Source organism: Adiantum capillus-veneris, chromosome 17 (assembly GCF_014529385.1).
Source record: "Adiantum capillus-veneris isolate H3 chromosome 17, ASM1452938v2, whole genome shotgun sequence".
NCBI classification, from domain to species: domain Eukaryota; kingdom Viridiplantae; phylum Streptophyta; class Polypodiopsida; order Polypodiales; family Pteridaceae; genus Adiantum; species Adiantum capillus-veneris.
This window is the reverse complement of record NC_140947.1, coordinates 76,551,528-76,578,112: the sequence shown is the minus strand read 5'-3', so window position 1 is coordinate 76,578,112 and position 26,585 is coordinate 76,551,528. Positions and strand designations below refer to the sequence as shown.

The 26,585-nt window shown below is 38.7% G+C and overlaps 1 pseudogene; it reads left to right on the top strand.

The window, feature by feature from the left end:
• Positions 1 to 1,355: 1,355 nt before the first annotated feature.
• On the top strand, positions 1,356 to 3,952 carry LOC147437510 (uncharacterized; annotated as a pseudogene).
• Positions 3,953 to 26,585: the final 22,633 nt, after the last annotated feature.

The window sequence follows — 26,585 nt, the reverse complement described above, 5'->3', positions numbered from 1 at the left end:
AATGAAATGAAAAGGGTGAACCCCCTTCCCCCCTGGCGTGCCGTTAGTGATGGAGGACGATGATTGAAACCATTCCATGGCAGAAGGAAAAGTACATTACTAATCTTTATCTAAACAATATCAAGTGAAGAGGGTGGAAAAAAAACCCTCTCGACATGTCGTCATTGCCAAACAGCTGTCCAAACCATTTTTCGATGCAATGGGGGAAAATAAACCTCCTCTTGCCATGTCATCAGATCTCAGTAGTTGGATGTGGAATTAGAAAGAAACCCCTCTTGATGTGGAAATTAAAATAACCCCTCTCACGTACTGTCAATGTCGGGGACGTTGTGCAAAAGGTGAGAAAAAAACATCCTCCCGACATATTGTGAGTGTCGTGAGGTTTTTTTCTCGCCTTTTACGCTTGATATCATATAGATAGAAGCTTATCAATATCAAAATGCAAAAAAATAAATAAAAATCATTGGTTTCCTTCGAGCCCTATCATCAACCATGATAGCTTACTAGTTTGTTGCTCCAACGAGTCCGCACCGGCGCGGGCTGGTTGCAACAACATCTAGTAGGCTGATGCGCCTGGTGGTGCCTCTGGCAAAGTACACGACTTTGGATTATTGCAACGTTTGATTGGCGGGGCACATAATATCTGCATGTAGGCAGTTGCTACACCAGGGTTCACAGCTTATGCCATATATGAGTCACATTGCTTCAAAAAGCATCCTATCAAGAAAAAGGTGCACTTCAGAGAGGTTTTTTTCTCTCCTTTTGCACTTGATATTGTGTCTACAAAAGCTAATCAGTTAATAATGCAAAAAAAAAACACAAAATGTTTCCTTCTAGCACCACCGGTGCACCAGCAACCATGATAGCCTTATACTAGTTTGTTGTTGCAACCAGTCCGCGCGGCACGGACTGGTTGCGGCAACAAACTAGTAGGTTGTTGTGGTTGTCGGTTCCTCCATCTTCTTACAGTGATCAATGGCAACATGTGCTCTCAAAGAGAAGACCAAAGATGATGGCGTACCCCTGCCCATCCTTGTCTATTGCCGCCTCTGATCCTTTCCCCGCGGTCAACCATGCAAATGAAATTTGTGCCCTGATAGGGGTAGCCTCAGGTCAGTTGGCACAGCTGCAAGAGAGCAAGAGTAGGCAGCAGGGGTAGCCTCGGGTCAACCAACGTAGCTGCAAGAGAGCAGACCATGATAGCCATATATTAGTTTGCTGTTGCAACCAGTCCGCGCTGGCTATAAGGCTATCATGGTCTCGTTCTCTTGTAGCTGCACCAGCGCGGACTGGTTGCAGCAACAAACTAGTAGGGTGTTGTGGTTGTTGGTGCCTTTGGCTTCTTACAGTGATCAATGGCGGATCTCAATGAGCAGCCTAAAGATGATTTCGTACCCCTACCCATTCTTCTCTGTTGCCCCCCTGATCCTTTCCCCACAATCAACGATGCCAATAAAATCTGTGCACTGATAGGGGTAGCCTCGGGTCTAGCCTCGGGTCAGCTGGCACAGCTGCAAGAGAGCGAGACCAGGCAGCCAATTAGTTGTTCAATTATGGCAGCGGGAGTCGGACATTGATTTTTTAATTATTTGTTATTCACACGCCTGAGAGAGAGAGAGAGAGAGAGAGAGAGAGAGAGAGAGAGAGAGAGAGAGAGAGAGAGAGAGAGAGAGAGAGAGAGAGAGAGAGAGAGAGAGAGAGGTGCTTCTGCAGTCATGATAGGTTGATAAGATCAATGGTTGAGGATGCAGGTGTGGTTGCAGATTTTTCCTCCCTTTGTCAAGAATTGTGTGGTGAAAAAAACAAAAACTCACCTGCTTTTTCATAATTAAAACCTCGCTTTATCAACAATTTTTGGAAGGAATTTTTAGCTGGAGCAAGTATAATATAATTTTCACACCGATCACTCTTCTCCAGGCTCAAAGATGCAAGCCATAACCCATACTCAAATAAATTCTACTCAATTTTTTTAGTTTGTTCCTACCATTTCTTAGTGGAAACAATACACTGATGCCCCATATGGAAACTTAACCTGTTGTTGGGAATTCTATTAAAAAAAAGTTCCTTTATTTATTTATCCCTAAATTAGTACTGCTAGGGTGTTTTGGTAGCTCTGCCACTCAAGGCTGCCCGAGAGCTTCAACGCAATAGGATTTCCAGGAGGAAGGTTTGAGAGTGAGGTGAGTGGGCAGGCTGCAACGCTAGTGTACTCCTTGGAAGATGGATGACTGGCTAAAAGGGATATGGGCCTCCAACCCCCTAAGTGAATGAAGGCCCTATAATTCAAACTCCCTTTATGGGGCGGGGCTTATGGGGGATCACTGCTCTAAAAATTTTCCCATACAAACTTCTCTAGCAAATTACCACCCCCTACTCCTAGGACAATGAGTTTAGATTCTAGAGGCAAGAATCCTCCCGGAATAGCGCCTAAAAATAAGTGGAAGATAATTCTCAAAAGAAGTTATACTATTTCATAGCAGAAGAAGACAATGATGGAAAGAGTTATAGATGGACAAGATTATCATAGCAAGGGGAAGAAGTAGCTTGCTATATTGATAAAGAGAGATCCATGTCCAATTTGATGTAGGATTTGACTCAAGCTAAGAGAAATGTTCACAAATTGATAATGAAGCTCAGTGGGGTACGTGAATGGTGCTTGTAAGAATGACAAAGTGCATTATGTGGAGAAGCACAATGCAATTTTCCTTGAAAAGGAGGGCTCACAAGTAGAACTGGATGCTATGAAGTTGTGGTATGAGTTGACACTTATGGAGGTACAAACCGATAACCATGCTATGGAGAGCTTGTAACATGAGCTTATGGTTTTTGTGGAGGCTAAAGATGAGGTAGTTAGGCTAGTTGGAGAGGCCATGAGTGCACCAAAGTCAACAACAAGGCAGATTGAGGAGCTCTTAGTAGAGATTTTGATAACAAAGGGATCCACTTTGTTGAGCGATTGCACAACACCTAGGATGGATGACTTGATTGCTAAGCTCCTAGAGTCCATGGAAAGTAGTCTTCTCAAAATTGAGGTACTCTTAATTCAACAATACAGAAGAAAACATTGCAGCCTCTTGTTGTTGTAGAAATTAACAAAAATACAATTTAATCTCTCAAGTATGAAAGTGTTAAGTTCAACATCAAAGATTTTAAAGTGGAAGATGTATAGCATAATGACCAAGAGATGAATGATTTCCTCACTAATTTCTCTTTGGAAGCCCTCCAGAAAGAGTTAGCAACTATGAAAGAGGCTGAGCATAAGGCCATACAAAAGAAGATATGGAAACGGTGAGGGTGGAAGCAATAAAATCAGAGAATTTTGAATCAATTGCCTAGGATTTACTTACCAAAACATGTAGACAATTGGAAGAAGCCAAAGAAAATCTTGCCAAAGCAAGTGTGGAGGATGTTTCTCTCCTTGCATCTCTTGAATGACTTAAGGTTGAGCTTGAGAAGAGCCAACATGAAGCTATTCAAGCTTTATAAGATAAGGAGGCAACTACAAGAAACAAGACAACTGAAGTGCTTGACCACATGGAGAGGATGAGGGAGTCAAGCCAAGATCGACTATCAATCTAGAAAGAGCTTCTACCCATGCCATGATTGAGTCTCTGTAGATGGATTTTGAAAGGATTAAATCAAAAGAGACATTGGTAGCTCAAAAGAAGGGAATCAAACCAAGCTGAACTATCGATTCGGAAAGAGAAGAAAGCTTCTACCCATGCCATGGTCAAGTCTCTATAGATGGATTTTGAAAGGCACAAATCAGAAGAGACATTGATAGGTGAAAAGGAGTCGATAGCACTTGCCAAAGTCTCAAAAATGAGCAAAGAGCTTGAAAGAAACATTGAGCATCAAAAGCACTCCTCCAATGAGATTGCACTTTAAGCACTCGAGCTTATGGGCAAAGCTTTATGCAAATCAAGCTAAGCTAGTAGCCCCACACTACTAGAGGTCACACAGAAGTCGATGCAGGTACCGACGAAATAGCACTAAATTTTAAACTAAAAATCATTGAAATAAGGTTCGGAAGAGACGCCGGTATCGTAGCGTCGGTATAACTATCGGTGTGGTAGGCGTCGGAATAGGCCTATAAACAAGCGTCAGAATAATCAATGGAATAAGCACCGATATTAATATATTAAATTTCGACGCCTATTCCGTGACCCCTACCGACTGTCATACCGTAACCTGTACCGACGACCAAAACTTGCAATTTTTTTTTTTGGGTACAGAGGGTTGGGAACTAATGCTGCATGTACTGTAGCAAAAGAAAACAGCCCTCTTTGCCCAAAGGAAGAGTGCACAAGCAACCACACTCCACCTACAAGCTAACGCTAAAGAGCGAGTGTATGGCAATTAGCAAAATTGTAAGAATAACATAAATTCTTAACATGATTAAAACATGAGTCAAAAACTGTAAAACCATAAACATAACCTGTGTGCCATACCATAACCATTACCATTACCATAACTTTCTTGTTATACCATAACCATAACCATAACCATCACATGATTGCTATACCATGATAGCAAAACCATAACCATCACCTGAACCAAAACCATAACCATAACCATAGCACGATTTCTATACCATCATAGCAAAACCACAACCATCACCTGAACCAAAACCACAACCATAACCTTGCACAACCATAACCATAACCTTGCACAGCCACAACCATAACCATAACCATAACCATAAACCGTAAACATAAGTTGACTGTCAAACCTTAGCCATACCATAAACATAACCATAAACCATAAACATAAGTACTACAAAACTGTACATATGCAAGAGGTCACTGAGTGAGAAGACCTCATGGTAATGCCTCCCAATCGACGTCCTCTCCATCCTCCTCCAGCTAGGTCAAAAGAGCCACAAGTCCATGCTTGTACCCATACTTCTCCTCTTGGCGTGTCGGAAGGCGCTTCACGGCAACTTCCTGCAAAATTATGGTTTAATCATTAGATAAATCTTCAAATAGCATATATACTATCAATAATTTAAAGCATACGTATGATACTTACAAACTCATGTCAAAGCGTATCGTAGCCTCCACTCCCAAGATGTGACGCTCCAGCAGACTCCAAACGTGCTCTGGCTGCATCTCTCTGCTGCTGAAATCTATTGGAATTGTCTTGTGTCTCTCATGCAATCCCAATCCACTCCTCTGCGTCCAACCATGCTGGCTTAGGATCACCGTCATTGAACTTGTCTCTGGGCTCTAGGCTCTGACTGACGGTGTGACATTGTGGACCTCGCCACACTCAAAATCCAGGCGTTCAAGACCTACTCGTACCCCTCTGCCGGCCTGTACTCTCTCTGAATGGCATCGACAATGTAATTCTTTCTCTCAAGGTCGAGATTTTCCCAAATCTCCATCACAGTATGACCAAACTGAATCGTACAAAGCTGTCGAATCCTCTGTCGCATTTCCTTTTCCACCCTATCCGCCTTCTATGTTGGAATCCATGTCAAAGAACGTGTCCAACATCTGCTCCATCTCTACTTCTTAAAATGCCTCTTCAGGTATTGGTTGGGAGGACTCAGTCGATGGCTGCTCGTTTGAAAATCGTCTTCTCTAGGATGAAGTTGGAGCAATATCTACTTGCGAACTTTGACCTTCAATCTCTAGACCATGAGATCGATAACACAGGTCTACGGTACTTGCTCTATCGAAAAGAGATCGTGATTGCGTATGTGTTGGTCGTAAATTTTTCTCTTTTGAAAGATCTGATGCTTGCAATGCGCACAAGGACACGCCATCCTATCGTCAATACTTTATCTACCAATGATGCAGCAAATAATTAAAACACTCTAGTTGTTATAACTACAAGCTTTAACAACCTCACATTCTATAGCCAGGCCCGATCCCCGCACACCTCGGTCTAGAGGTGCACGGAGATTAGGACCACAGGATAATAATCTCGTCTTTATTGGTCAATGACTATATATTAAAGTTCTTGAAGTCTGTGTGCACTTTTGAAGTCCGATTGCATTTTTTCAACTATTTTCTGCTAACTCTAACAACCTCACATTCTCTAGCAAGGCCCGATTCCTGCACACCTCGGTCTAGAGGTGCACGGAGATTAGGACCACAGGGTAATAATCTCGTCTTTATTGGTCAATGACTATATATTAGGGTTCTTTCAATCTGTGTGCACTTTTGAAGTCCGATTGCGTTTTCTCTACTATTAATTTGGCGCTAGCTCTAACCTAACCTAATCTATAACATAACCCTAACCTAACTTATAACCTAACCTAATCGAAGTCCCGTTTGCGTTTTTAGAAGTACACAAGTCATCTTCGAAGTTGATTGCGTTTTTTCTACTATTAATTTGACGATAGCTTTAATCTAACTATAATCGTTATGAGTAACCTATAATCTAACCTAACGTAAAACCTATACCTAACTTAACTTAATGTATATAACCTAACTTTTAAAATCTACCTAACCTATAACCTAACCTAACCAAAGTCGGTTTGCGTTTTTAGAAGTACACGAGTCATCTTCAAAGTCCGATTGCATTTTTACTACTATTAATTTGACGCTAGATCTAACCTACCTAACCTATAATCATTATGCCTAACCTATAATATAATCTAACTTATGTAAAACCTATACCTAACCTAACTTAATGTAACCTATCTTATAACATCTACCTAACCTTTAACCTAACCTAACCGAAGTCCATTTGCGTTTTTAGAAGTACACGAGTCACTTCGAAGTCCGATTGCGTTTTTAGAAGTACACGCGTCATATTCGAAGTTAGTTTGTATTTTCTCAACTATTATGCCGTTGATAGTTCTAACCTAACCTATAATCTCACCTAACATATAACCTAAACCTAACATAACCTAACCTAACATAAAAACAACACAATGGTGAGGCGTTTAGCAAAACGACAAGACGTAAATCTTACCCACAATGCATATGCGATGTGGGCAAGCTCAACGGCTTGCCAATTTGGCAAACGGCTCACCATTGTGTTGTTTTTAGAGTTGCGAAGCGATTTTATGGCCTGAAAATCGCTCGTAGACATATAGACAACACCATGGCGAGCCATTTGGCAGCCGTTGACAATATGGCAAGCCATAGAGCTTGCCCACAATGCATACGCCTTGTGGGCAAGCTTTATGGCTTGCCGTATTGCCAAACAGATCGCCATTGTGTTGTTTTTAGGGGTACGACATAATTTTAGTACTTGAAAATCGCTCGCAAACATATAGATAACACCATGGCGAGCCATTTGGCAATACAACAAGCCATAAAGCTTGCCCACAATGCATATGCATTGTAAGCAAGATCTATGGCTTGTCGTATTGCCAAACGGCTTGCCATGGTGCTATTTTAGGACTTGAAATCCGCTCGCGGACATAAAAACAACACAATGGCGAGCCATTGGCAATACGGAAAGCCATAGAGCTTGCCCACAATGCATATGTGTTGTGGGTAAGCTTTATGGCTTGCCGTATTGACGAACGGATCGCCATTGTGTTGTTTTTAATATGCGTTGTGGGTAAGCTCTATAGCTTGCCGTATTGTCGAACGTAGCTTAACCTAACTTAACCTAATGTAGCTTTACCTAACCTAACGTAACATAACCTAATGTAATTAACCTAACCTAACATATAAGATAACCTACCTTAACTTAACGTAGCTTAACCTAACCCAACCTAATATAAATTAACCTAACGTAGCTTAACTTAATCTAACCTAACGTATAAGATAACCTAACCTAACTTAATGTATAACCTAACATAACAACGTAGCTTAACTTAACATAACCTAACCTAATCTAACTTAACTTATAACTTAAATTTAACCTAAAACATAAACCCCATCAACTACATAATCTGAAAAACGACAATTCAATAAAAAAATTCTTCAAAACAAGAGTTTTTCATAAACTTAAACAAATTTTTTCCATAATTTAAAATGAAATTTCACATAACAAATCCTAATTTCTTTTAAATCATTGAAAGTTTAAAGCATGAAATTTTCTTTTTTTAATATACAAAGTAATGTTAAAAAACTTAATATGCATTTAAAGGTTTGAGCACTCACATTAGTCCTATTTGAGCAATGAAAGTTGTCGCCTAAGTCCTAGAACCTGTAAAAATACACACACAAACACAAAGTTAAACCCTAAACCCTAAATCTACAAGTAAACATGAAAACAATCTTACCTTAGTGTTATACGCTAACCCACAAGCAAAATTAGCACCTCTGACGGCGTGTATTGCAGCAGATCTGTGAGAGAGGGTGAAGAGGAGAGCTTGAGATGTGGCACAAGAATTAGGAGAAATACGCAGAGAAAGCCCGCGGTTTTGGTTTTTGCAGGTATCGATGTACAGTTATCAGTACAAGCATCGGAATAGTCAACGGAAGGGGAGTCGGAATGCGCATTCGCACTGGCGTTGGAAGACCTGCTAGAATAGGCGTCGGAATTTTGAAAATGAAAAATTAAAAAAAACCTTAGCTCCCTCCATAAATACACACACATATACCGATGCCCGCCAGTGACGCCGGTGATGTGGCGCCCGAATTCAAGTGACCTCTTGTAGTGCGAGGAGGAAATTTTTAGTGCCATATTTTTGGTATGCCTTTTTTTGCCTTGGAAACTCGATACTTAAATGAGGGTTAAGAGCATAGCATGAAAGTCATTTTTGTTTTATGGAGATGATGAGATTTCGCATATCTCAAGTATTTGGTATAGGCAATGGTTCTAAAGTCTGAATTTCTAACAATGAATCACTGATTTGTGGTGGTGATTACAATATTCATGACAACTATTTTCCTCCAACATTTTAGTACTCATTCTAGTATGTTGTCAAATTTGCTCAAAATTTAGCTGTGCTCGGTTTTTTTGGCTTGCTAATTAGAAACCCCCACGAGGCGTATGTGATGCAACATTGTGGTTTTGTCAAAAAAAAAAACATGAAAAGAAAGTGTGCAAATGTGATAAAGTATTCTATGATTCAAAGAAACCTTCTTGTGCTTGGTATAATTATTTGACTGCATGTGGATTTTGAAATAGTCCAAGTATGAGCACTTTGTATGTAAAATGTGTAGATGATGTATATCTTAATATTGTTGTCTATGTGGATGATTTATAGCTCCTTGGTCTAAACGTAACACATGTTATTGAATTTAAGGCTGATGTGAATGCCACATTTGAGACATTAGATTTGGGTCTTTTGCACCATTATTTGGGCATTCAGTTTGAGTAGTGTGATGAGGGTATTGCATCATGCTAGGCAAAGTATGTGAAAACTTTGCTAAACAAATTTGGACTTGATGATTGCAAGCCAATTTTCCATCCTATGGAGAAAAGTTTGAAGCTAAGTCTACATGATGCTGGAGATCCTATAGATATTACCCTTTACCAAACAACTATTGGTTGACTCATTATGTGTGCATTACAAGGCCTATTTATGCATATCCCAAGGTGTTAGCGTGCTACAAACGGAAGCACAGAGTTCCTATAAAACGCATGAAAGACCATATTATGAGAAATATAACCACAAATGTGCAACCTGGAAAGACCATATTACGAGCAATATAACCTTAAATCTGATCGGAGGGAGATAGAGATCAAGAGAAGAAGAGAAATAAATGTGCACACCTCCTAGAGTGGAATGCCATGCACGTGCGCGAGTAGCTATGAGAGGGTAGAAGAGGAGAGACATAAGCACTAGGTGCAATTTCCCCACATGCAAGACTAAACATTTCTCTCTTGTATGTATTTTGTTATATATTTCTTCAATGCTCAAAATGATTAAGAATGTCCAAATGTTTTCACGGACATAAAAATGACCATTTCTCATAAAGAGAGCTTCATTAATAAAATATCCATACTCTTGCTATCATTTGCATAGTCCAAATGTGCTTTGACACCTATCAGCTACTGTAATAAATAATTGTTAATGAAATCTAATTATATACCTCTTTATTAAGAAAACAATTGTCCTTAGTTTCTAAGGTACCAATCTACAAATCATACTTGTTAAAAAAAAGGTTAAAGTTATGTGTCAAAAATATCAAAAAAAAATCTCATAAAATTAAATAGAAAAATTGGTTTCTGCCTTCCATCATCCACATACTACATATTCTAGTGTCCCATACCATGAGAATAAGCAGTATATGTCATAATATCTTGATTACAATATCAGGATACCATTGGTCATAGTCATCATTCAATAATCAATTCCCATTACTTCCAAGTCCAATTCCATAAACACTATCAACATCAAATCATCATGATTCAAATTTAATTCCATATATTCCAAATCATGTTCCATCATATACCTGAGTAAAGAAACGCATTACAAGAAGGCGTGTCTAGCCACTACAATATGATTTGTAATTGGTGTTGCCTAAATTGAAAGATCAATACCATTATGGCATGCCGCCTAAATCGATATTAAATTTGCACTTGTCTGTCTAAATCGGTAGGTCTGTTGTGGTTTTGTTGCCTAAATCAACAAATCTACACTTTTAGCCAATGGTTTTTAAAATGAGGGATCTACATACTTGATGAGAATTTGTACACTACCTAAATCAATGAATCTATGTGTAAGTGACCAATGGACTAGGCAAGGCATAATGAACAATACATTTACTACCTATTTGACATGAAATTAGAGTAGTGAAGTGCATAAAAAATGTTGTTGATTATGTCAAATAACTTTAGTTCATGTGAATAGCTTTATGATATAAATCACTTTAGCACTAATTCCACTCAATCTAAGTACAATCCATGACTTAAGAGACAATGTTTACTACAGCTCATATGGCAATGTAGATAATAAAAAGAGCTCTTCCCTCTCTCCCGTGTTGCAAGTTTCTTGAGCATGTCCCCTTAGGTATCTTTGCAAAGAGAGTAACTTGCAAGAAAATAAAGAAGGTGAGTATTCTCACAATAGTACATGAAACTAGAAAAATTGGAGTATAAGCATATACTGTGAGAGGTGGTTGATAATGACGAGATCTCGAGATGGTGCATTCAATATGGCATTGGGGCCTATATAGAAATGAACTCATCAAAGAAAATTCAAATGCTCTTCTTAAATATATATGATGCAAATTTATTGAGGAATTATAAACCTCGAGGTTCACTAAAGATATAATAGTTAGTAGTCAAATTGAGGGGAGCATGGTGTCCCCACAAATATATAAAATAGCATGCTATAATTGATAAAATAAACAAATTAGTGTACATGAAGATCATATACTCACATAGTCAAAAGTGAGATAGACATCAAAAAAGAGAGCATGAAAACATGTGCAAGTGTACCTCTTACATCAGAGTGCTACACGTGCTCGGAGAAGAAAGAGTAGAGGAGAGGAGAGGGGAGGAGAGGACAAGAGATACACAGAGCACTTGGTGCAATCTTGCCCCATGCAAGAGTGAGCATTTTCCTCCTGCACATATTTATTTATAGATTTCTTCAATGCTCATAATGATTACAAATGTCCAAACATCCACCCAAACATAAAAGAACCATTTCTCATAAAGAGCTTTTTACTAGTTAAATATCCATCAACTTATTATCCTTTGCACAATCCATAAGTCCAACCATGCTTTGCTACTTGTTCAAGGAAATAGATAAATATTAGAGATATGAAAATAAAATCTCGTAACTTAAACAAACTAATTGTTTTTTTATGCCTTGCTAGTCCATTGGTCACCTATGCACAAATTTGCTACTGATTTAGGCAGTGTGTAAATGCTCATCCTAGTGTAAATTCACCGATTTATGTAGCATGATGACAAACAATAGATTCACTGTTTAAAAAACTATTAATGTCTATCCATTGGTTTAGGTAGCACTATCAATAGATAGAGAATGAGAGAGCTTGAGAACTTGCAAGCGCGCCCAGACACACACACACACACAAAGAAGGAGGCAAAAGGTTTTAGTTCTTCTTCAAAACCACTGTTATCGCTATCATCATAATTATCACTCAAATTTGGCAACTTAGGGGCATCATCAACTTTTTCCTTCCCTTTCCTTGATACATTTGAAGAGTTAGCAAGACCCACTCTTTCATGTAACCTTCCACTCCATGGATTCTCACCATGACTTGCACTAGATGACACTTGCGGCCCACTCAAGACTTGTGATTGCACACCTGTATTTTTTTCAGCCACATTTTCTCTTACATCACCCCCCAAATAATCTTTTACATCACCATACCAACTTTCCATTTCATCAATAACAACATCCTTGCTCACCCTCAATTTACCCGTGGGCAGGATTGTAGCACTTGTACCCTTTCTACTCAAGGGAATAGACAATGGATACACCTTTTTTTCTTTTGGAGCAATTTTACATCTTAGCTCATCGAGAACATGCACATAAGCAATACATCCAGATTCCAAACACTTTAAAATCTGATACATCCGGTTTTTCACCACTAAACTTCTCTTCAAGTGTCATATTATGTACTGCAATAGTAGGGGTCATGTTCATAATGTACACACCTATAGCAATAGCCTCATCCCAATAAAATTGAGGCATGTTCTTCTCATTCATCAATGTTCTAGAAACTTATGCAATGTGCATGCTCTTCCGCTTAGCAACACCATTTTGCTGCTGAGTATACCTGCATGAAAATTGCCTCTAAATTCCTTGATTTCTCAAAAAAGCATTGAATTCATTTGAGAAGTATTATCCCTCTCCATTTGACCTCAGGCACTTTACATGTTTTTCAGTGTATTTTTCAACCATAACCTTGAAACTATAAAATTGCATGAACACCTCACTTTTTTGCTTCATGAAATAGACCCATACCTTCCTTGTATGGTCATCAATGAAACTCACATAGTATTTACTCACTAAATCTAATCCATTCCTGCTTACATGCTTATCATGAGGAAATGATGCTTTTGCCTGCTTTCCAAATTGATGAGCTTCACAAACTTTTTGCATTTTAGCAACTTTAAATGCTTGCAAACCTGTAACAAACATGGTGGCATTCACCTCGGGTACATTTACATCCAAAGTAAAATTTTTGCCCACTTTCTTTCCTGGCGCAACCAGCCTTCCATTCTTCTTATGCTCTTTAAAGAGGCCATCGAATTTAAACTTGACCTACAAACCCTATTCAACCATTTGCCTAACTGAAACCAGATTCTTTGTAAAGTCTGCATTTCCTTGAACTATTCACCATGACTGGTCAAGTGATTCGATGCACCAAAATCCACATACCAGACATTATCACTAGATTTTTATAGACATAATATTCAGCATGTGCTGCACCACAAATAGCCTCTTAGGATCATCTCCATTCCTCTTAATGGTTGCATAATTGTTTTGATGCCTCTTGTTTGAATAGTCATGTTCAAAGTGACCATGCCTTCCACAACCCCAACATACTACATTTCCGTGTTGACCTACATTATTGCAGTGTGCGTTTCCATGATCTCTTAGACTCCCCCCACCTTGAAAGTTTCCTTGACCAACTGTGTTCTGACCTTGATTGTTATTTAGCTATTGTGCTTGGTGGTTGCCTCTTTCTCGGCCTCGTCACGACCTGTACCACGTCCTCTTCCTCTTCCTATGTTGTTGAAAAGGACTTATTAAAATTTTTTCCACCCTACGTAGAGGAGTCTTCTTCAAGTTCCTTCTCTTCCACAATTAGTAAGGACACCAAATCTGTAAATGAGAGAAATTTCTCTCAAAGGTGGATGCCAGTTTTGAATGTTTGTATTATGGACCCAAACCTCGCAAACAGACTTCTACTATGTCATCATCATTGATTGTAACACCAATCAATGCAAATGATTCATATATGTTCTTCAGTAAATGGTCATTGATGGATAGGTTTCTCTTCTACACATTATTCAACTGAGTCTTCAATTGCACCTTCCTTGCCTTTGTGTTGGTCCCATCCAATGATAGTAAAGTTTCCCAAGCCTCCTTAGGGGTATGAGCTCTTGTATATGCCCAATCATAGTCTCTTGTACACTGCCAAAAGTCCAATACATGACCTCCCAAGCTCCCTAGTTCCAATCTTTAAATGTCTTAATTTGTGCAACACTTGCACCTTCCTCTGGAAATGGTGGTGTTGTCTCATGCTCTCCATCAATGTAGTCTCAATAACCTTTGCCCATAAGGAAATTGGTCATTATGAACTTCCAAGCATGGAAGTTGTTCTTGTCCAGCTTCTCATTGACAATCTGGTTAAGCCCATCATTGTTGGACGGCATGCTTTGAACTCATCACACAGTCTCCAAACAACCTACCAAAAATAGTTGGTTACCACATGTAACCAGAATCTGGGTACATACACCTATTCCACTGTGCTTAGAAATACTTTTACGCACTGTAGCCAAATCAAATCTTTCTACACCACCAATATGTAGATCTACAGAATCCCAAACCTTACCGTTTTTGCATGTTGATTCATGTTGGAGATTGTGCATCTCAGGGTTATATTAGAGTCCCTGAGATGCACAATCTCCAACATGAATCACTACAATCGGAGATCGTTGATGATTGCTCTTGGTAATAGAGAAGGAGCGATCTTGAGGACTTGCAAGCGCGTGCGCACGCACACACGCACACACACGTGCATGCACACAAGCGTGCGCGCGTGCACACACACACACACACACACACACACACACACACACACACACATACACACAAAGATGGAGGCAAAATAGTGTACTTCTTCTTATTCACTAACTCAAGATAAGAGGTCTACAAAAACATAAGACAAAATACAACATAAAAGGGGAACTAATACAACGGTCTAGTGTAATGAGTGAGGTGAGTAGATAAGTGTGCCATCACTTTGGTAGGTAGACTAGCTTGGTGTAGTAAAATTGTAGTATCACTGGTGAAGATATGTGTATCCACCAAGGCACACCAATGATGATGATGACTCTCGAATGGTAGTCACCCCAGAGTTGTACATGTTGAGCTTGACATCTCAATAAGCACAATTGAAAATTCACCAATTTAGGTAGCATCTGCAATTGGTGTTGAATTGTTAATTTATGCAACATACAAAATCATGCTATAGTGGTTGGTCACCGTTTCCTAGTGTGATTTTGTTACTTGGGTATCTGATGGAAAATGATTTTCATTACATGGATTTGGATTTTGTTTATGATACTTTGATGTTGAGAGAGTTATAAAATGGACTTGGAATCAATGGAAATTAATTATTGATGATGATTGTGACCAGTGGTATCCTTATACATTAGGATGTGCATATCTTGCTTATTCTCATGGTATGAGACACTAAAATATGTAGTATGTGGATGAAAAAATGCATAAACAAATTAATATGTTTAAGTTTTTATTTTGATACATGATATTTCTATTCTAATCACTATTTTTGACAAGTATGGCTTCAAAATTTATAACATAGAAACTGGGGGTAGCTGCCTCTTTAACGAATTATATAATGCAAACTGATAAATATTTATTAATTGCAATTGACAAGTGGCAAAAGAATAAGTTAATTATGAGCTATGCAAAGGATAGAAAGTTTATGGATACTTTAGTAGAGGGTTCTTTATGTGCAATGGTCATTTGCTATTTGGGCAAACAATTTGTAATCATTTATGAGCATTGACGAAATCTAAAATAAATAGGTGCAAGAGGAAAATGCTCAATCTAGCACACAAGGAGATTTCACCTAGTGCCCTATGTCTCTTTTTCTCTCCTCTCATCTCTTCCCCCTTAGTGTAGTTGTAGCCTTGGTGTAGCACTCAGCTTTAGGAGGTTCACCTGCACAAGGATCTCATGCTTTCTCTTGTTCCCTATCTCTCTCAAATCGTGTACCATTCTTGACTGTGTGTATGTGAAAATTCACTAGGTAAAAATTTCCATTGATTTATCATATGTAGCATGGTATTTGGTCTTTACGAGTACATTGTCATGCCTTTTGGCTTGACCAATGCACCAACCACATTCAACCTCTTGATGGAGAAGCTATTCAGGCCTCACCGAACCTTTACTAGAGTGTTCTTTGTTGATATCATCATCTACTCTAATTCACTAGATGAACACAAGCAACACCTTCAAGTAATATTTCAAGCCTTAAGAGAGAAAAAACTTTATGTTAATCGAAAGAAAGTGGGTTTTTCTTACAAGAGATTTAGTATTTAGGTCACATTATCTCTCAAGATGGCATCCAAATGGATCTATCAAAGCTAGAGGTAATAAAAGGATGGCCTAATCCAAGGAATCTTCATGAACTAAGAAGCTTTATAGGTATGTGTGCATACTATAGACACTTCATAGCTAAGTTCTCACTAATAACAGGACCATTGCAAGACCTAACAAAGAAGAACGTTAGGTATACATGGACTGCCAAGGAGAGCAATGCTTTTGAAACTCTTAAAGAAAAGCTTATCTCTCAACCTGTGCTTACACTTCCGGATCTCTCAAAGCCATTTGAGGTCCAATGTGACGCTTGTGGTGATTGCCTTGGAGCTGTTTTTCTCCAAGAAGGGCACGCCATAGCCTATGAAAGTCGAAGGCTCGACCCTGTTGAGAAAGCTCTAGGCATATACCAAAAGGAACTCCTCGCAGTTCTACATGCCTTAGAGTCATGGAAGCACTATTTATTGGGGACTCCTTTCATTCTGCAGACGGATCACTGAAGCCTTTAAGTACTTCATGACGCAGACCAAGCTCTCCGACAAACAAATGAGATGGGCAAATTTTCTTTCGCAATTTCCTTTTCATATTGCTCACATTGCTGGCAAGCATAATCAAGTAGCCGATTCACTCTCAAGACAGCCAAGAGTGAATGCGGTTTGCATATCAACTCACAATGATCTATCTTCTATGATGGATGAGTATGCTATTGATCCCGATTTTAGAGATGTGATTTCAGCCCTTGCACTAGGGAAGAAAGAGGAACCATTTACCTTGACAAGATGGTTATCTTCTCTATGGAAATAGACTATGCGTTACTAACTCACTACGTGAGAAAGTAATGTATGAATATCATGATCCTCCTTATGCGGGGCATAGAGGGATTCAATCTACCCTAAAAGGGATTGAAACATATATCTATTGGCCTACCATGAAAGAAAACATACAAGAGTATGTTTCTAAATGTGTGGTATGCCAAAAGACGAAGTTTGATAGAGGGAAGCAACTTGGATTGCTTCAACCTTTGCCAATCCCTGATTCATCATGGGAGAGCATATCCATGGATTTTATCTTTGGGTTGCCTAGCTCCATCCATGGGAATACACGAATATGGACGATAGTAGACAGGTTTAGTAAACAAGCTCATTGTATACCTGTCAAAAACACTATCAAAGCCCATCAAATGGCAACCCTCTTTATTTCACAAGTCGTCAAGTACCATGGCTTGCCAATGTCCATAGTGTCGGATAGAGATCCTAGAATGACCAGTAATTTTGGGAAGGGTCTCTTTGAGAATCTAGGGACAAGGCTAAACTTCTCTTATGCCTATCACTCGCAAACGGATAGCCAAAGTGAAATAGTTAACCTAACAATTCTTGATCTACTAAAAGCCTATGTAACAGAAGTAGATCAAATGTCCCAATGGGAGAAGTACTTACATTTAGTGGAGTATGATTACAATAACATTGTACATAATTCCCGGGTAGGTCACCTAATAAAAATGTAACCTATCACGTGAGTTCAACAGAAGGGTATTTAAAGTTCTTAAAACTTACAGAAATAAATATGCAAAAGGGCATTATTTTTTCAAATTTGAAAAAAAATTACAGATTTTAAAAGAAAAGGGTACATTATATTGTTAACAAAATTCACAGATAAGGGGTTTTACAAACATGTCATAAACGCACGTGATATGGTAGTTTTACACATAGTTAACCCCCCAAGACATAATTCCACGGAAAAATCACCTTTCGAGGTAATTGAGGGAAGATAAAAAAGTCCCCTGCTACTTAAAGTACACGAGAAGATCTTCGCTGCAGATGAGTATATCTGTGACCTACAAGAATCTTTCCAAAAGATTAAGGATGCTATCTCTATCTCACAGCAAAGGCAAAACGCTGTTGCTGATAAGCACAATAGAGCCCAAGCCTTTAAGGAAAATGATTGGGTATTACTTAAATTTCCCAAGGCTCGATTAAGGCACACCACGAGCAAGAATCCTACGGGACACCAAAAGTACTATGCTAAATTTGCAAAAAGGTACTAGGGTCCCTTCCAGATTCTTAGACCACAGATTCTTAGACCAATCAATGAGATGGCCTATCAACTCAAGTTACCCAACCATTGGCTCATACACAATGCTTTCCATGTGAACCTACTAAAGCCTTACAAAGGAGAGCCACCTCAAGAACCAACTATTGAAGACCCACCGGAGATCGAGGACCAAGAAGAGGTGCTGCAGCCCAAGTCCATTCTCCGACATGAAGACAAGGTATTAAGAGGCGGTAAGACTATCCAACGATATCTTATTAAGTTTAAGAATTATCCATTTGAAGATGCTAGATGGATGCAAGGCATACAATTAAAGGATAACCTAAACTTTGTCAATGCTTACAATGCCTCCCTAGAGTAAGCAAATGTACAAATGTATAAAATGAACAAAGTTTTTGTCTTATAAGACTCTCTTTTTCTTTATTGTGCACAAATGTTAAGTAGTATGCATGCTTAGAATCAAGTTTGTGGACATGACATCTCCCAAACACCAAGTAGAGCTTGTCACTATACTATGAAAGATTGATAGGACTAATGTGTAGACATGCTTGCGGGAGCTTAGTCTCTCAAGCACCAAATGGACTAGTCATCCATTCTGGAACGATGCTGTAGGGTAAGATAGGGATCCTCTACCCGCTACAAAAAGGACTAATGAATAGGCTTTATCTTCTCTACCCCATAGTGGAGGACGACTATGATTTCAAGAGAGAGGTAATGTCATAATAACTAATATCTGATTCTCCTAAATGACTTTTCATGTTAAATTGATCATTTAATATGGAGAAGTTCCAAGGGAGAAAAAGCTAGAATACTGGTTAAGCTGGCAGATCGGCAACAGTACGGATCCAAAGGAGGGAAAATAGGGATCCAAAGGGGGGGCCATCTTCAAAAGAGAAATGTGCAACAATGGGCTTTAAATACCCTAAGGTTCAGCCCATTAAGACTTCCAAAATGCTAAGGATCCAAAATTCAAAGGTTGTGTCTAAAGGTCAAACTCTAGGGAAATTGGATGCTTTGTGTGTGTACCAAAACTCTTCAAAACTCCTACAAAGGAGGGGGCGATCCTTGCAAGTAGGGGATGAGAGAGAAACACACACACACACACACACTCACACTCACAAGCTTCCTTTACACAAAGGGAATGAGGGACACATGTCAGCTCCCTAGGCCAGATGCCTACGAGGTGCACTCAAATCCTATTGGATGGCTATGGAGGTAGACCAATGAGAATTAGGCTAGAGTAAATATAGTTTAATTCATTTAAAAACACTTAATAAAAGAACCAATAAGAATTAAGGTCTCTAGAAGACTATTAGACAGTCTCCCAAGGGTCCAATGAGCATTCAGTAGCCCAATGGCTTGCCTGATTCCTATTGGCTAGGAGACAAAGGGATCCAATGAGAGATTAGTTGCATTAATTAATTACTTAAAGCTCTCACAAAAGGGGAAAGGGGGACACATGCTAGAAGGATATCACTTATGCTACTTAATTCTCATTGGCTAAGCTTGGAGAGGTCCAATGCGGTGTCAGCATGAGTAATTTTCATGAGGGGTCGACCAAGAGAGAGAGGGCTGAATTTCTCAAGGATTATTCCACATACACCCACACTAGCTCATGTGTGAAGTAAGAAGACTCTCCCTCTCCTTCTCAAGCTTTAATGGAAAGCTTATCACCTACTCCAAGCTTGTGAGAAGGGAGACCTACACCAACAACTTTTGGCTTTGTGATGCAAATCCAACCAAGAGCCAAGCTTCAATGCATGCTCATCTCCTCTACCATGATAATTACTAAGCTATGCTATGCTAATATGAATGATTATGTGAGGATATGTACATATTTCTCGTAAGACTACTCCTTCCTCTCAATCTACTCTCATACCCCTCTATCTCTCACCATCTTTGAAGGTGTGTAAGGTCTTGGGTCTGAGGCCGTGAAGGAATTGATGTTGTGTTTTATAAGTGTTTTGCTTAGTGCTTGAAGTTTCCATCTTCATTGCACTAGCTAGTTATTGAAGGAACACAAACAATTGTATTGTAAAATGTCTCCCTTGATGGGGAAAAACCTATAATACAACGCCTTTTGGAGGGGGGACCGACTCCATAAAAATTAGGTCCTCAAGTGTTGTCAATGGCTTAATTTCTCTGTCTTTTGAGGTATTGTTCATGCCTATCTAACTAGGTGTTATGCTTTTTGTTGCTCTCTCCACCCAAGCACTCTTGCTATGCTCATTAGGAATCTATTCTAAAGAAATATTCACTATGTCTATGCTATTTTCTGCTACACACAAGTTACTAGGCCATTAAATGTTACACCACTTTCTGTAGCTTTGAAACCCAGCTTATTGTTGTGCCCCCAACCATGAAGATAGAGGCAATAATGCTCCTTTAAATATGTATGTCACCTTCCATATCTACATCAGCATACCCTTGAAGAAAAATCAATTCCTCCAAAATCCAAAGCATTTTTTGTTGTCCCTTTCAAATAATTAAGTATCCACTTCACAGCTTGCCAGTGCTCTCTACCTAGGTTGTCCATGAACCTACTTACAACTCTCACTGCATATGCAATGTCTGGTCTTGTCCAGACCATATCATACATAAGAGAACCTACCATAGTAGCATATGGAACTTTAGACATATAGGCTATCTCCTCTTGTGTCTTTGGGCACATATCCTTGGTTAGTTTAAGTGACTAGCCAAAAGTGTAGAAATCATTTTTGCATTTTTCATCGCAAACCCTTCTAGTACCTTCTTGATGTAATCCTCTTGAGTAGATTTATTATCTTCTTCATCCTGTCCCTTGATATATTCATACCAAGTATCCCCTTTGGAGCACCTAAATCTTTCATTGAAAAAGATTTAGACAGCTTCTCTTTTAGGTCTTTGATGTCCTGCATATTAGCACTTGCAATCAGCATGTCATCAACATACAACTTAAGGATGATGAACTTCCCATCTCCTAAATTCTTCGTGTAGATACAACAATTAGAGTTGCATCTTTTGAATCCATGATCCAGCATCCATTGATTGAAATTCAAGTACCATTGTCTTCATTCTTGTTTAAAACATACAATCTCTTTCTTAATTTTCAAACCATTTTCTCCTTACCCCTTACTTTATACCCCTTTGGTTGAAGCATGTAGATTTCCTTCTCTAAGTCACCATGAGGGAATGCCGTATTTGCATCCATTTTCTCGTGATTTAAATCATGAGTAGCCACAAGGCTGAAGATAAGGTTAATTGAGTTCATTTTTACAACATGGGAAAATATGTCATTGAAGTCAATACCTTTCATTTGAGAAAACCCTTTTACCAGAAACCTAAACTTGTACCTTTTCTGGCATTCTTCTTCCTTCAACTTGTACACCCATTTGTTTTGAAGTGCCCGCTTACCTTTAGGCAACTCAACCAACTCCCATGTTTGTTTGCGATTAATGAATCCATTTCCACTTGCATGCTCTTTATCCATTTTTCTTTGGATTTGTGTTGCATAGCTTCCTCGTATGATTCCGGCTCTCCAGAATCTGGATCAAAAGATGGTTGAAGGAAGTAATGAACCTTTCTAGAGGTCTAATTGCTCTTGTAGATATTTGGGGAATAGGTTGAGGCTCCTCATTTGGTTGACATTGTTAGACATTATCATCGTTTGCACTCCTTGATTCTTCATCGTCCTCAAGCTTCATGTACTCATCACCTGTTTCTTTTGTTTGTTTTCTTTCCGAGTAATGTTTGTCATGTTTTGCTCATTGGAAATTACCTCCCTACTTCTAAATATTTTACCATCTTCAGGATTCCATAGGTGATACCCAAAATCACCTTCTCCATAGCCAAAGAAGAAACATTTTTTGGACTTTTCATCTAGCTTTGATCTTAGGCTTCTATCTATGTGCATGAAAGTCTCACACCCAAACATTTTGAGAAATGAATAATTCACCGGTTTACATGTCCATGTCTACTTTGGAACTCCCCCATTAAATGCCGTTCAAGGTGATCTGTTGATCAAATACACAGACGTACGTACTGCTTCCGCCCAAAGTCAAGCAATAATCTTGCATGTGGTCGCATGCTTCGTGCTCACTCCATGATTGTTATGTTCATCCTTTTGGAAATTCCATTTTATTAAGTTGTCATTGGGGTTGTCCTTTGCCTCCAAACTCCATTGCTAGCACAAAAGATTTCAAAAGCTGGGCTGCAATATGCGCCATCATTGTCAAATCTGAGGCATTTAACCTTGGTACCTACTTCATTCTCCACAAAGGCTTTCCACCTTTGAAATATAGAAAATACATCGGACTTCACAATGCACCACAATACTTCACATTTAACCTTGGTACCTACTTCATTCTCCACAAAGGCTTTCAACTTCACAATGCACCACAATGCTTCACAATCTGTTTTTGTGTGTAGAAGAGGCCTTCTTTTATAGGACAAAAAGGGCCCTCTCTCATGAGAGACAGCCGTGTGTAGCCACCCTTGTGTTGACAAGTCCGACTTGGACTCTCCAATGCATCCATGTGTAGCCGCCCTTGTGTTGACAAGTCCAACTAGGACTCTCCAATGCGCCCATGTGTAGCCGCCCTTGAGAAGACAAGTCCATCTTGAAATCGGCCACCGGCCATTGACTTCTGACCATCAGCCATCGTTCGGCCATTTTTCGACCACTTTTCGGCTGCCGTCTGGCCATAATATTCCGACAAAAAGGAATATTTTGATTGTGAAAATTTTTGCTTTCGAGAAATGATTTTTCTTCACGCACAATGTCTTCTCCTCATAATAGAGGCCTTACAAATGTACATTTTTAATACATTAAATTACAAGGTGTAAATCACGCTCTATACTTAACAGCTCGTGCAAACAGCTGCACATAGTCATAGTGGGCACTAGATGTCTGCAGTCTGCTACACAAAGGGTGCATGCATGTGTAAGGCCATTGTTCGGAATGGTGATTATCATGAGGCACTGTGAACGCGACTGAGTAGTGTCCTATGATAAGTATGGCATGTCATAGTGGTACTAGTTGGTAACGCGGCAATAATAGTATTTTTATGACAATGTCACCTTCCCTTCCCTTTATCAAATGCAGGAATATGGTCGACAATTATGTCTGTATACAATTCCTATTACCTTAAATTTGGGTGACACCTTGTTGATAACTCAACAAAATGGTGTCATTCACTAGTGCATGTTGTATTTTTTTCATAATGCAGCATTTGGTTGATAACACGACCAAAAAGTGTTGTAAACTTGTTTAGTTTACTGATTATGTGGCTTGCATTGTTTTTTATGTGCATGATTCATGCGATATTTGGCCAGTAACACGGCCTGAGTATTTCTTGGATCATAATCTACTTAATATTATCTTCCTCTTCAATTCGATGAACCTCTAAAATTTATGACATATCATCTAATCCTCTCTCTCTCTCTCTCTCTCTCTCTCTCTCTCTCTCTCTCTATATATATATATATATATATATATATATATATATATATATATATATATATATATATATATATATATATATATATATATATATATATATGTGTGTGTGTGTGTGTGTGTGTGTGTGTGTGTGTGTGTTATTAAGAATCTGTAAAACAATTGAAAATGCTACATCTAATTCACTCTATTTCTCTTTATGACACTTTCAAAAATAAAATTGAAAAACTTATTTTGTTTTTTTGCAACATGAAGTAATTATAAAGACTGGTTCAAATGTAGTCTAGATCTCACTCTCTATCTCTATCTCTCTCTGTAGAAATAAAAATCAAGTTAAAAATCCCTAAAAAGCTACTCTTTGTTACTCTATTTTCAAATTTTTGAAATGATATTCTGTACAATTAATGTTCTGGCTATCACTATCTAACACTTTGTTTTTTGTTTTATTATGAAAAATATGGATACATATTAAGTATCTATTGTTGTAATATTTCTTGAAGTATAATTAATGGTCTAGTTACTATTGTTTGACTCTTGTTTTAGTGTAAATGGATAGCAATGTGATGTTTTTCTTAATGTACAATTTATTTTCTAGTTTCTATTGTCTAACACTTTGTTTTTATTTTTATTTTGAAATATATGGATGCGTATAAAGTGTTTTGTGTTATAATAGTTGTAGCTCTCGCTATCTTTGTGACCACCATGCTTTCCATCGACGAGCGACTTCATCTTGCATTCCCTATGCATAGAAGGAGTCATTATAGTATCACAAAATGCAGATGAGTTCATAAGGAAAGTCAGTGAGTCTGATATCCTTATGCGGGATCTTGTTGAGCAAATTCGGGAAAATACATTGTGTTGACTCCAAAGAGAAGGCAATGTAGAATTGTGTGAAAGACAAAAGCTGACTGACTTTGGCTCTCGGGTAGGTCACCTAATAAAAATGTAACCTATCACATGAGTTCAACAAAAGGGTATTTAAAGTTCTTGAAACTTACAGAAATATATATACAGAAGGGTATTATTTTTTCAAATTTGAAGAAAACTTACAGATTTTAAAAGAAAAGGGTACATTATATTCTTAACAAAATTCACAGATAAGGGGTTTTACAAACATGTCTTGAACGCACGTGATATGGCAATTTTACACATAGTGAACCCCCCGAGCTTTGGCTATCAACACAAAACTCGCACCATTTTGGAAAGTATGCGAGTTGCATGCAAGGATTTAAAATATTTGGCACCAGCTTCTACTAATTTACGCCAATTGCAACTATGAGACGCAATATGGAGCAAGCACATGAGGGAATTGGATGCAGAGCCACTTCCAAAACGAGTGTGTATTATCCAAGACACAGTCACTACATCATCCGAGCAGCAAGATGTTATAGGGACAGGGGCAATTATGCACATTGTTTACAACTCCATGTGCGCACATCTCATCGGCATTCCACACAAGGAATTGATCAAAGGACAAATGATTAGTGCAGGGGCCTTTGGTGAAGTAAAAGAGTACAAAATACAAGGGATTTATCTTAATCCTGAGCACATAACATGCTGTGGAAAGCTGTACAAGGAAAATAACAGTTTCAAGTTTGAGAGCGCTTTCAAACAGAGTAGGGCATGCAAGTATTACACCAACAATCGTCAAGTGTATTGCTTTCGCGAATGAGTCGCCTTGGATTACAATATTTCCTTACTATATGGCCGCTCGCTCAACAACATGCTCTTGAAGGTACCCTTCAAATACAATGAATTTTCCATAGCAATGTATCGCTTGGATCAAGGGTGGAAAAATCCCCCCTTCCTAACATGTGACTAATCCGAGAGCAGCTTGCCAAGGTCAAGGAGGTAGTGATGAATATGTCCCACATTATACATGCTCTGGTGGATGGCATGGCGACTGCACATATGGTGCACATTATTCACACTGACCTACACCCATTTAATGTAACATTGGACTTCATTAAATATTTGAAGGCACCCGTTGGCATCATTGATTGGGGATTTCTTCTAAGAGTTCCCAAAAAATTATTTTTTGCTTAATTTTGTGTATGAGGTAGACAAAAACCCTGAAAAGATGGCACATGCTCAGTCTACTGCTGATCAAGGACGACAGAAGCAAGGATGAATGGCACCCACGTTATATGATCCGTTCTTGAAGATGCCTATATTCTGGCAAGAGATTTTTTTCTATGGAATACTTATTGCAAATGCTATATGATATTTGGAAGGTTGTGTAGGATTTGTGGATGAGTGGCAATACCCACAAAAAAGCTACCATGGAAGCTATACTTTATAGAGCCAAAAACTGTCTCTACTGAATTTTGCAAAGAGAGAAAATCTATAATACAAGTGGTAGAGTTTTTTAGATCATTGAAGACTAAGCTAGCAAGGGCGCAACACCCGCTAGTCAAAATCTCTTTGTCGTTTAATCCAATTTTGTAATTGAACATGGTTTTTATATTTGAAATATGTAGTCAAGATAATTTGAAATGTGGTTAAGATATTTTTTTTGGTTTCATGTTTGAGGTGGACTTGTCTTTATTGGATGCTTTCCACTGATTATTGCATTCCATCTTTCAATCTTTGAGGCCAATGAGATGGAAGCCTTATTAATCTTTCATTCACAAATTTTCCTATATCATCTATATTTTCGTAGATATGGCAGATGGACAAGATAACGAGCATGAGTTGGCTAGAAAGGCATACGAGTGACTTAAAGCTTTTGCACAAGGTTTGACTGCTCTTCAGACAACTAGAACAGCCTGTAGATTTTTTGAATGGGAAAATTCCAGTCATTCCCAATGGAGTGACATAAACAAATAGGTCACAAAGGATATGATCAAGGAGATGTAGCCATACCCAGAAGGTGAGATCAAAAAGGGAAGATGGAAGGTGTCAAGGTGCCAAAATAATGACATCAAACTTAACACTGAGTGAATCTTCCTGGAGGTGTACGAC